This window comes from Cinclus cinclus, unplaced genomic scaffold, assembly GCF_963662255.1.
Source record: "Cinclus cinclus unplaced genomic scaffold, bCinCin1.1 SCAFFOLD_32, whole genome shotgun sequence".
NCBI lineage: Eukaryota > Metazoa > Chordata > Aves > Passeriformes > Cinclidae > Cinclus > Cinclus cinclus.
This window is the reverse complement of record NW_026912098.1, coordinates 1,555,183-1,566,060: the sequence shown is the minus strand read 5'-3', so window position 1 is coordinate 1,566,060 and position 10,878 is coordinate 1,555,183.

Below are 10,878 nucleotides of genomic sequence, written 5' to 3'. Positions count from 1 at the left end.
AATCCCTGCATATTGGAAATTTTGGAAGAGGAATCTCATTTTGGCCATGAATGCTTGAATGGGAAGGACAGTCCTTTTCCATTGGAAGGAAATCCCAGAGCCCCAGTGTTTCAGGGCAACATGAGAAGAGACCCTTGACATGCCAAGGGCAGTTGGAGCAGTCAGACCAATCCAACCAGACTTGTTCCCTGTTCCCTTGGATCCACGGGGCCCTGCAGTGTCACAATGGCTGTGTCATGTTGGATCCTTGGCTCCATGAGGCCCAGCTGTGTCACACTGGCCTCTTATCTCCATGGAGTTCTATAGTGTTACAGTGGTTCTTTGCTCCCATGTGGCCTTGCAGTGTCACAGGGGTCTCCTTGGTGCCTTGTGCCACCAAAATTGATCCTTGGTTGCATGGGGACTCACAGTGTCACAAGGGTCTCCTTGGTTTCATGAATCCCTTCAGAGTCCCTTGATTCAACGAGGCCTCAAAGTGTCCTCATGGCCTCCATGATTTCATGATGCCCCAGTGTCACAATGGACCTTTGGTTCCATGGGGTCCCACACTGTTCCATGAACCCTTAGTTCCATGGGGCCCTGCAGTGTCACAATGGACTCCTTGGTTTCGTGGGGCTGCAAAGTGTCACAGTGGCCCCTTGGTTCAGAGACAACTTTGATGCCTTAAGGTTTTAGCCTTGATATTTTTCAAACCCTCTACTCCATTAGTGCATAGCTCTAAACTCCATACAAAGTGTTAGTTTATAATTTTCACTTTTGGTCTGGCAAAACAACTCCTCCAGGCCTGAGACTCAGAGACATCCTATAGCCTCAAGCTCTCAAAATATAAACAAAAGTGAATTGGGGGGAGAAAACTGGAGTAATATGGCTTCATTACCTGAAGTTGTAAAGGGAGGATTAACCCCTGATGTTGAAATGGACCAAACATATATATTTTTCTAAATTAAAGGGTGACCATCATTTTTGGATGTAGCCTCTATCCGAGAACTGTGCCCAGACGAAAGTATCAAGGACACAAGTGTCTGGCTGTCTTGTCCTCTGTTGATTTGGTTAGATTATGAGAAAAATATTTTAATTTTCCAACAACTTGGAGAGGGCCCAAAAATCTCCCAAGGTGAGGTTTGGAGGCTGCAACAAAACAACCACTATGTAGGGACAAAGGAGCTTTGTGCCCAGAGGAGTGGAGACTGAAGAGAGCAGAGGAGAGCACAGACAGGACACGAGGAGAAAGGAATTTCCATCCCATGGCAGGGCTGGGGCCTCATTGCCTCCTTGTCCCTGCTCAGCAGCCTGGCAGGGGCCGCCCCATGGTGCTGCCCTTGGCATTGCACATCCCCAGAGCCCAGTGCCCCGGGAAGAGCCCTGAGCAAGGAGGGAGGGACAGGATCTGCCTGGCCAGGGGCTGGGGCTCAGCCCTTGGCCCTTGGCATTGCTGAGACACATCCAGGTTTGCTCAGCATCACAGACACCTTTCCCTTGTTTGTCCTCTCCTGTCATCACTGTGCCACCAGTGTTCTGCTCTAACTGGAACCTGGGACACTTAGTGGGGTCCCTCAGTGGAACCCATTAAAACTTCAAGAAATTTTGGAGTTTGAGTATGACTTTGAGTTCTTGACAAGTTTTCTTTCTGCTCCCTCTCAGGGACTGATGTCCAGGGACTCAGCACTCTTGAGACACCCCAGCTCTAAAGAGATGGGGCAACTGTGAGGCATTTTTTTGAAAAATATTATCAGATTACCAGTCTCTTAAAGAGTGAAACAGAAGAAATATAAAAGTAAATGCCTGTCAGTCAGAAGCCAAATTACTTCCTGGTTACAGTTCGTTATGAAAGTTTTCAGCCTACTAGCTTTTGGTGCACTGTGGTGCTAATACTTCTAACACCATTCACCTATTATTTTACCCTACATGGTCTTGCCACAATGGATCTTCAAAGTTCTAATTCTCCAAAATATCTGGTCTTTATGCAAGGCCATCATTTGAAACTTGTTTCTAGTTCAACCTCTCTCTCTACAATGTCCTCTATAGTCCATGGCCTTTCTAAGTCAGCACACCTTATCTCAGAGTTTGCATGCACATGAACAAGACTGTGAGGGATTTCAGTCAGATTTTGAGAATCCTTTACAAATCCATTTCTCACAAATATCAATCACACAATGCTGCAATCACCTCTGCTCTAGAGAGAACAGTAATAAAATGCAGCCTTGATAATAGGAATGGAGATTTCTAAGTTCTTTGAAATATTTCTCCATAAATGGAGTTGAAAACCTTGATGAACTGTACAAGAGCAGAGGGAAATCAAGGCAGAACTGTGATTTCTTAGGAAACCTCACGTGAATTCAGTCATAATCAAACTCCAAAGTTTCTGATACCGTCCATGTGTCCCACTGAGGGACACAACTGAGAACGTGTGCCCAGGTTCCAGTCAGAGCAGGAAATTGGAGGCAGAGATGACAGGTGGTGTGGGAAATGCAGGCACGGAGATCACTCAGGGCCTTGAGCATACAGGCTCAGAAATAGAGAGGGATCCAAAGTTTCACCTAAGACCTTGGAGAAGAATTGGAGAGTTAGGGCATTAAAAGAAACACAAACCAAGAATATAAGTTTGTAGTTTAAGTAGAAATATGTTTTAAGTAAACAGAGACATGTATTATGTAAGCAAAGTAATATGATAAGCAAGACAGTAAAATAGTTTAAACTTGAGCAATAGAACCTGTTATAAAGTTAGTTAGAAATTAAAGATGTACCAGTTTGTGATATATTTGATTGGTTGAGAACTGACACATTGTGACACAGCCATGGGAAGCAAAGCAATTAATGATTGGTGTAAAGAGATCCTAGTGAACTTTGTAGAAGTGTTGGATTGGCTAAAAACTGACATAAGGCATTGTAACTGAGAATTGGGCATCCTCTGATGTTATGGCCTTGGATGTGTTACATTTAATATCTCAGCATTCAATGAGATGGATGCAATCAACCCATAAACCACCTTTTACAGTGTCTCTCAGTTGCCCTGTCCTTTGTAATATTGATCTCCTGATTGGTATTTTCTAAACACCTGGAATACTCTTTAAAATCAATAGGGATGTAGGAACACCAGGTCTACCCCATTGAAGTCAATGAGGATTTAGGGAAACCAGGTCTACCAGTTAAAATCAATGGTGATTTTGCAGAAAATTGGAGCTCAGATGGAGAAATATGGGTAAATTACAGAGAAATCATGGGCTGAATTCTGGGAATTTCTGCTCCAGGAATGTGGTGGTGATGCTCTGCAAGTCCTGGGTGAATTCTTGAAAGCTACTCCCGGATCCCTGATCCCACAGCTGCAGCCTGTGCTGGAGCTGTTCCTCCAGGTAAGCCCAAAAAATCTCCATTTTCAGCTCAAAATCTGGAAATTCTGAGCCCAAAATTGGGATTTTTAGCACCAAAATTTTTGGGACATAGGGTCTGCGTTTTGAAGTCAATGGGTATTGAGGAACACCAGGTCTTCCCCACTGAAATAATTTGGGAATTTTGGGACACCGGGTCTATCCATTAATAGATCTTGATCGGAAAGGATTACTGGCTCGACTGGGAGCACTGGGAGTGTCTAAGGGGTCCACTGGAGTTCCTGGGAGTACTGGGGTAAAAGTGGCACCACTGGTAGGGATTGGTAGAAATAAATGGGGAAAATGGGGACTCCACTGAAATCCATCAGAATTTAGGTATTTCAGGTGTACCCATTAAAGTCAACTGGGATTTTAGGTACACCAGGTCTACCCAGTCAAAGCTGAGGATTTTTGGGACACCAGTTTTAGAGGCTCCAAGGGAATTTGGGTGATGCAGGTATCCAAGGCATATGAAGGTGTATCCAGCTGATTTTTGGGGCACCTAGGTGGTTTTTGGTGGTACTCAGGTATACCAAGGTGAGTTTTTGTGGGTAATATCCAGGTGATGTTTGTGGTACCCAAGCATCCTGACTCACTGTGATGGGCCTGGAGAAGATGATGGCCATGGTTGTGTCCTCCCAATCAACTTGGACACAGTTGGCAGTAGGGGGGCTGTCAGGGGCACCCCAGCGTTCAGGGGATACCTCAAAACTCCAGGTCAGAGCTCCAGGGGTAGGAGGGAGCCCCAAGTGATCTCAGGAGAGGATGCAGTGCAGGTACACTCAGTTTTGGTCTGTGGGGTCAGTGAAGATGGTGTTCTGCACCAGCTCCAGTTCTGGGAGGGGCAAAGGAGGCACCCCAAAATCTCAGGGGGGCAGCAAGGTCACCCAAAGTGATGTGCAGAAAAACTCTATAACGCACAACGTAGGTTAGAGGTATGTATTTTATTTAGCACTGAGGTACATGAGGGATAGCTCCTCCAAAAACATGCACAGCTTCAGTCACCTGCGCCTCCCTTTTTATTCTCTACAAACTGGGATTGCACAATACACCTCATACACATTCATTTCCTAACTCTGCCTGTCCCTGCTTTGTATTAATATTAGCTCTAAGCATCTTTGTGACTGCGCACTGCTCCTTGTTGGTCACTCAGGTGGTCATCTGGGGGTCTTTGGGATGAAGTAAACAGTCTTCCTCTCAGCTGAACTTTTCACCTTCCATTCTTTGTGCAAGTGAATTAGTCTTTGTCTGTTTCCAGACTTTGACACCAGTTTGTTCTGGCTCAAGGGTCGAAGGAATCCCCTTAATCTTGAAGAGTCCTCACTCTTCCATCCTGTTTGCACATTCTTGCCCCTCTACTTTAACTTGTAGCCTTGCTCTGTTCTCCTGTTCCTGCAAAGACAGAGAATGTGAAGCATTCATAGCATCTTGTCATCCCCCTTCTAGTTAAAGCATCCTCCTGTATTTTTACCCTTAAAACTTTAATTTAAATTTTAATTCCCCCTGTTTCAGTGTCACAACGGCTCCTTGGTTCTATGGCCCTACAGCTTCATCTTTAATTCTTGGTTCCATAGGAGTCCTGTGTATCACAAGCATCCCCCTGATTCCATGAGGCACCAGAGTGTCACAATGGTCTCTTTGGTTCCATGAGGATCCATAGTGTCTCCATGGTGACCTTGGATCTGCTGCTGCCCTTGTCACAACTGACCCATGGTTCCATGAGGTTCTGCAGTGTCACCATGGTCACTGTAAGAGGCTGGATGAGATCCATGTCCCGAGACACCTTGGGATGAGCTGTCAATCAAATGGAGCAAATGCATACGTGCAACACGCTTTTAGAATCACATGTCCACAGAGGGTTATGTGTCATCCCCTGACATCCCCAGCCCTCTCTAAACCCAAATGAGTGTTAAGGAGTCTTTTTCTAGTATGTTTTATGAGAGGCACTGAGAGAAGGTTGAAGAAGCTGCTGCAGGAGTCAGCAGCAAAACTGCAAGTGCCTTGGAGCATCAGTGGGCGCCATGAGTGAGGGCAGGGAGTGCCCAAGGCTCCCCAGGGCCTGGGGAGAGCAGATCCTTGAGGGCAGGATTGCAGGAGCCAAAGGCTGTGAGCAGGGAACTGCAATGCTGAGCAAGGCCTGGGCTGGCTGGAGGAAGCAGAAAGGCCAAGGCTGAGCCCAGGCCTGGGACAGCAGGGCCTGTCCCTCACGGGTGGCTCGGGGCTGTTGCTGGGGCAGTGGGATGGCAGGGGCAGCAAGGACAAATGGCATCAGCCTGTGGGACACTCCACATGCTCATGGAACCAAGGCACAGGGTGACACTGTGGGGCCTCATGGAAACAAGAGGCCATGGTGAGCCTGCAGGGCTGTAACACCCCAGAGCAATGAAATGCTGGGGGTAACCAAAGGTTCCTTTACTCAAGCTTGGTGCACAAGAGCAACCCCAGCCAGATATTTTCAAGAGCTCAAAATGACACAAAATTTTACTTACAAAATATAGAGTATCAAGGAACTTTGGAAAAGGGTTTAATATAGCATCCAAGCCAAAATAAAGGTCTTATCATAACAGTAACTTCATTAACTTTGCCTTTTTAATCTAGAAACCTCTAAATACTTAATTTGATGAGGTAGCCAAACTGTTCCATATAAAGAACATTAGAATTAGAGGAAAGTGAGAGAGACCGAAGGACAGAAGCTCTCTAGAAAGACACACACACATGGCTACCAACTCCTAGGGTTCCAGTGTGGGTGAGACACAGACCCCAGGAGAAGGCAGGGTACGCACCATGGGCTGAGCTCCTGCTCTGTGTTTTCAGCCCCTGGCCCTTCGTGGGCCTCCCCCCAGGTGGGACTTGGGATGGCTCGGGCAATGAGAGCCCGGATCAGCACCAGCCCACTGTGGGACTGACTGACAGCTCATCCCGAGGTGTCTGGGTACATGGATCTCATCCAGCCTCTGACAGTGACCATGGTGACACTGCGGAACCTCATGGAACCATGGGTCAGTTGTGACAAGGACAGCAGCAGATCCAAGGAACCATGGAGACACTATGGATCCTTATGGAACCAAGGGGCCATTGTGACAGTGTGGGAACGTGTCTCCTCACAGAACTCAGGAGTCCATTGTGACTGATAAGGAAGAAGCCTTTACAGACAATTCAGTCACTGAACACATGGCTTCACAAGGCTGCAGGTGTGGTCAGTGGGGTGTGGTCAGTGGGTGTGGTCATTGGGATGTGGTCAGTGGGTGCAGCCAGTTGCGGTGGTCATTAGGATATGGGCACTGTTTTTTTGGTATGGATGGAGTCAGTGAGTGTGGTCAGTCTGGGTGTCAGTGATTCTGGTCAGTGCAGGTGGTCAGTGGGGGTATGGTCAGTTTGGGGGTCATTGGGGTGTGGTCAGTTTCTGTGGTCAGTAGGTGTGGACTGTGGTTGTGGTCAGTAGGTGTGGTCAGTTGGATGTGGTCAGTAGATGTGTGTAGTGGGGGTGGTCCGTGGCAGAATTTGGTGGGCTGTGGTCAGTGAGTGTGGTCAGTGGGGTGGGGGCATTGGTGTCTTGGCAATAGGTGTGTTCACTGGGTGTGGTCAGTGGTTATGGTCAGTGGGTGTGGTCATTGGACATGGTCAGTGTGGAGTGGTCAGAGGGGGTGGTCATTGGGTTGGTCATTGGGGTTTGGTCAGTGGGTGTGGGGAGTGGATGTGGGTTGTGGGTGTGGTCCCTGGGTGTATCATCAGTTGGGAGGTCTTTTGGGTGTGGTCAAGGGGTGTGGCCAGTGGGGTTTGGTCAAGGGGGAGTGGTCAGTGGATGTGGTCATTGGGGTGTTGTCAGTGAGTGTGGACATTGGTTTCTTGATATCGGTGTGGTCAGTGGCTGTGGTCACTGGTTAAGGACAATGGAGCTGTTCAGTAGGGGTATGGTCAGTTTAGGGGTCATTGGGGTGTGGTCAGTGGGTGTGGTCAGTGGGGTGTGGGCATTGGTTTTTTGGATATGGGTGTGGTCAGTGGGGTGTGGGCATTGGTTTTTTGGATATGGGTGTGGTCAGTGGGTGTGATCAGTGGTTATGGTTGGGGGTTGTTAGTTGGGGTATGGTCAGCTGGGAGTTCTTTGGGCTGTGGTCAGTGGGTGTGATCACTGTGTGTGGGCAGTGGGTGTGGGCAGTTGGAAGGTCTCTGGGGGTGGTCAGTGGTGTGGGCTGTGGTCACTGGTGTGGTCATTTGGGTGTGGTCATTTGGGTGTGTTCATTTGGGTGTGGTCATTTGGGTAGTCATTGGGTGTGGTCAGTTGGTTGCTGGGGGGTCGTGAGTGGCTTTGGGCAGTGAGAGGGTGGTCAGTGGGTGTGGTAAATGGGGTGGCCAGTGCAGTGTGGTCAGTTGTTGGTGTGGTCAGTGGAGGTGGTCTGTGAGCTGTGAGGAGTGGTGATTGGGGCTGGTCAGTGGCTTTGCTCAGTGGCTGTGTGTAGTGGCTAACAGCTGGCCTTGAGGCCTTACAGTTATAATTAATCCTGACTGTAATTTTATAACTGAAATGTTAGTAATTACTGTCACATGAACATGAAGTTTTGTGTCATCCCTTCTGTCTCCACTGCCATGAGTGATCAGCAATAACCTGACCATGGGGACAGCGGTGGAGATGGAACCCCAGCAGGGGAAGGTGACCAGGAAGAGCTGCCAGCAGCTGAGATCTGTGGAGGTCTGGACCTTGTGAATGGAAAAAACCTGCTGGGGACCTTTGTAAACAGAGGACTCTTATAAAAAGAAGAAGCGGCTGGAGATATGGGAACGTGATTTTCCCCAGGAGAAAGAGAAGGGGCTCAGAACCATGCACTGGACACAGTCATGAGAGCCCAGCAGAGATGCCATGGGCACCACCCACCAGGGAAGCAGCAAGGAGAGTGAGTGCACCCTCGGGAACGCAGCATGGGAGGAGAGGCAGGAAGTGCAGGAAGCCGAGGGAGGGATGGTTGATATCCAGGACCCCTATCCTTTCCTTGCCACCCTGCTGCATTGACAGCGGAGCTCCCACAGCACTGCTATTGGCATCCCCTGTATCGTGTGTGGGTTTGACCACACTGCGAGTGCCCGAGCTGCTGCCATCACCATTGGGTGAGCAAGTGCAGCCCAGAGAGGACTGAGCCCCGGCCATGGGGGAAGGTGCTTGGCCAAGGCCAAAGGAGGCTCCCTGTGTGCCCTGCTGCCCTCTCCCTGAGCTCCTGAGAGCTCTGCAGCCCCTCCTGCCATCCCATCTGCCCAGGCCAGCACAACAGCCCCGGCCTCGGGGCCCTCCAGAGCTGCTCCTGCTCCAGGCCCAGGGCCCATCCCAAAGCTGGGGCAGCCACAAAGCTGGGCTCATTTCTGCTCATTCCTGCTCTGATGAGGATGGATTCTCAATGATTTAGAGGTTGCTGAAGAATTTTACTCCTCCAGAAGCCTCTTCTTTATGGAGTTCAGAACTTCAGACACAAAAGTTCATAAACATTTGTTCAAAACAGATAAAGAAAAAAAGTATAAGTGAATAAGTGGGAATAAGTGAAGTTATCAAATCCTCTGTTATTAATTAGATGCGTTTCAGAACTGTATTCCAAGAGAATATAGCATATTGACAACAATGCAGAGAGAAGTATTTTGTCCTGTTAGGTTTTCTTTTCCTGTTTCTAGGTTGACATCAGCAATGTCCAATTAATATTGACCCCCAGAACCGTCTAGTGCAGTCTGAAGAGATATGAAAATCAAGACCCTTCATGGCTGACAATCAGTCACGCTTTGTCCCCACACCCTTCCTACCATTTCCGTCATCCAGCTCCAGTGTTTCCTATGGATCAGGAATGGTGTGTCCAGCAGGAGCAGGGCAGTAATCCTTCCCCTTTGTTTGGCATTGCTTAGGCAGCACCCTGAGTGCTGTGTCCAGTTCTGGGCCCCCCAATTTAGGGAGGACATGGAGGAGCTGGAGTGTGTCCAGAGAAGGCGACAAGGCTGGCGAGGGGTCTTGAACACAGTTCCTCTTAGGAGTGGTTGATGGAGCTGAGGATGTTTATCCTGGAGAAGAAGAGGCTCAAGGGAGACCTCATCACTCTCTACAAATCCCTGACAGAAGGGAGCAGCCAGGTGGGGGTCAGGCTCTTCTCCCAGGGAGCAAAGACATGAGAAGAGGATGCAGCCTTAAAGCTGCACTAAGGGAGATTTAGGCTGGACATTAGGAAATATTCTTCACAACATTGGTGATTGGAAGGTCATTGGAATGGGCTGTCCAGAGAGGTAGGTGCGTCACCATTCCTAGAAGAGTTTCAGGAAAGACTGGATGTGGCACTGAGTGCCATGGTCTGGGTGACAAGGTGGTGTTGGGTCACAGGCTGGACTTGATGCTCTCTAAGGTCTTTTCCAGCCCTGGTGATTCTGGGATGATTGTGACACTGCAGGGCCCTGGGGAAGCAAGGGGCCACTGTGACACTGCGGGGCCTGGTGGAACTGAGAGGACCAGAGTGACACTGTGTATGACATGGCACCATAGAGCCAAGGGGCCATTGTGACACTGTGGGGATAAATGGAATCAAGGAGTCCATGGTGACAGTCTGGGTCCTCGTGGAACCACAGAGGTCACTGTGACACTGCAGGGCCTTGTGGAACCATGCAGAGCATTGTGACAGAGCAGGGCCTCGTGTAATGATGGGGCCATTGTGACACTGTAGTGCCCCATGGAACCAAGGGGCCAGGTCTGCTCGACAGGGACTCTTAGAATGAAGGAAACATGTATGACATTGTGGTGCCTCTTGAGACCAAGAGGCCATTGTGACACTGGGAGGCCTCATGGAATCATGGAGACAATTGTGAGACTTCAGGGACTCATAGAACTGCGGTGGCACCAAGTTTTTCTGGCAGTGTTCATATGCAAGAGAGTAGGAGGGCTCTGCACAGGGACCTGGACAGGCTGGATCCAGGGCCCAAATCCAACAAGGTGACATTTAACGAGACCAAGAATGGGGACCTGCGCTTTGACCACAACAACCTCTGCAGTGCTCCAGGCTGGGGACAGAGTGGTTGGAAATGGTCCAGGCAGAAAGTGACCTGGGGGCAGTGATGGACAGCAGGCTGGGCATGAGCCAGCAGTGTGCCCAGGTGGGCAAGAAGGCCATTGACACCTGGGCCTGGATCAGGAATGGTGTGGCCAGCAGGAGCAGGGCAGTGATTCTTCCCCTGTGCTCTGCACAGCACCTTGAGTGCTGTGTCCAGTTCTGGGCCCCCCAATTTAGGAAGGACATGGAGGGGCTGGATTGTGTCCAGAGAAGAGCAACAAGGCTGGTGAGGGGTCTAGAACACAAGTCCTGTGAGGAGGGGCTGGGAGAACTGGGATTGTTTATCCTGGACAAAAGGAAGCTCAGGGAGACAAGGCAGTGTCAGGGCACAGGTTGGACTTGATGATCTCCAAGGCCTTTTCCAGCCTTCCTCGTTCTGTGATTCTCTGAAACCACCCCTTGAGCAGTTCAGGATGAGCCCTGGGCCTCCTCCTCAGAAGGTGCAGCAG